Source organism: Chinchilla lanigera, unplaced genomic scaffold (assembly GCF_000276665.1).
Source record: "Chinchilla lanigera isolate Chin_1 unplaced genomic scaffold, ChiLan1.0 scaffold00031, whole genome shotgun sequence".
NCBI classification, from domain to species: domain Eukaryota; kingdom Metazoa; phylum Chordata; class Mammalia; order Rodentia; family Chinchillidae; genus Chinchilla; species Chinchilla lanigera.
In genome coordinates, this window is record NW_004955432.1 from 11383913 (window position 1) to 11385737 (window position 1825).

The 1825-nt window shown below is 61.0% G+C and overlaps 1 protein-coding gene across 2 annotated transcripts in view; it reads left to right on the forward strand.

Annotated features, from left to right (window-relative positions):
• Positions 1–6: 6 nt before the first annotated feature.
• Peg10 (paternally expressed 10) overlaps positions 7–1825 on the forward strand; it is an 11395-nt gene continuing 9576 nt past the window's right edge. For both annotated transcript variants that reach the window (NM_001291250.1, NM_001291251.1), the window contains exon 1: positions 7–253. The gene's annotated coding sequence lies outside the window, so the exon portion shown is untranslated. The remainder of the gene's footprint in view (positions 254–1825) is intronic.

Below are 1825 nucleotides of genomic sequence, written 5' to 3' on the forward strand. Positions count from 1 at the left end.
GCCCCCCTCCCCGTTCAGCCTATATAAGGAGCGCACTCCGCGCCCCGGGTACACGCGCTTCAACTTCGGTTGGTGTGTGTCGAAGGAAGCAGACACCGGACGGCGACCAGCGGAGAGGTCCACCGAGCCTCGCGGACGGTCCACTGAGCGGCTCGTGCCCGCTCGCCCCGAGCGGCCGAGCACCCGGTGGATCCCACGCCCGGCCAGGTGTGGGACCCCGTCCTTCCCGTCTTCGCAGAGGAGTCCTCGTGTGGTGAGTATGCGGTGAGGACGTTTTTTATTTTTAAGACCACATTCCTTACCCGTTTTTATCGGAAGCTGCGGGAGATGGACTAGCGCCCCTGGATGTCTCCACGCAGACCTTGTCACGCCTTCACTGGCGGAACCCCAAAACTGGGAAACCAAGCCTTCAAGGCTTCGGTGTCCAGGACTCAAGTCCAGCGATAGTCTGTAGACAGACATGAGCTGCGGACGGTCATGAGCTGCAGACGCACATGAGCTACAGACCAATTTGCTCTTCAGATGCGCTACCAAGTGGCATGCGCTACAAACTAGTTGGCGCTTCCACGCGCTACAGATTGATACGCGCTTCGGCCGCGCTACGAACTGATGCTCCGTGCGCTATAAACTGATGCGCGCTTCACGCGCGGCAAACGGATGGGCGCTTCACGCGCTGCATGCTGATGCGCGCTTTATGCGCTATGAACTGATTGATGGGCGCTTCCTTGCGCTACGGGCTGGCGCTTCATGCGCTACGAGCCTGTACGAACCGCAGCGACCGATGAGCTGCACACCGAAGACTGATTTGCGCCTTGAGCGCGCTACAAATTCTGGGCTGCATCTCGGTACCACGAAGGTGCTACCGAAAAGATCGGACTCGTCCTGTAACAGCGCTTCACGCGCTGTAAGGCACAGGCACTGCAGAGGTACATGAGCTGCAGAGCAATGTACACCTCGAATGCGCGATGAAATGGGAATTGCTATAGAGGTAGATGAGCGGCCAAGTGTTCGGGGCTAGAAATCGGCTATAGAGGGACAGGAGGTGCGGCGCAGAATGATCCCTGATGTTTAGAGGGGAACCCCATCCTTTCGCCTTTTGGAATTGCTCCCATTCTGTAAGCGGGATCTCTGCATGTTGGTGCTGTTAGACAAAATGGAGCCCCGGGCAGAAATTAATGTTTAACATTCTGCCCGCACCATTCCTGCTACAGCAGTGGAGTGGAGGGGTGCTCACTTTTGGTGAGGGCAGGCAGATCAGGCTGCCTGCCTAGTTGTGCTTGATTGAAGTGGCTGTGTAGTTGTCTCGGTGGCGCGCGAATTGGCGGCCAGCAACAGTTTGTGGAAACTGTCGGTTTGCTGCGTGTGTGTGGGGGGGTGGGTTGCTCTTGCTGCATGAAATGAATCTGGATGTTGGAGGTCGGTGGGAGGGGTTTGGGGAGGGGGGACCCTGGGAGAGGCGTGCAGACTCTGCAGCCCGGTAGCAGCCAGTCTCAAACCTGCCCCGCCCATCCGAGCCAGCGCGCCTGCTCTGCAGTAACTCAGAGCGCGCCTAGCGCCCCCCTCCCAGCGCGCCTCCTCAGAGCGCGCCTCCTCAGAGCGCGCCTCCCCGGCAGCGCGCCTCCCAGAGCGCGCCTCCCCTAGAGCGCCTCCCCTGCCCCCGCCCCAAGGCCGGCCTCCTCTGAGGTGGCCTGGGCACACCCCCACTCTCCCTGAGCCCGCCTCCTCTGACGTGGCCTGCGCAGACTCCGCCTTTCCAGAACTTGGCCCCGCCCTGAGCCCGCCCCTTCGGAGCGGGCTGGAGCCCCCCCCCCAGCCTGTGTGCGCC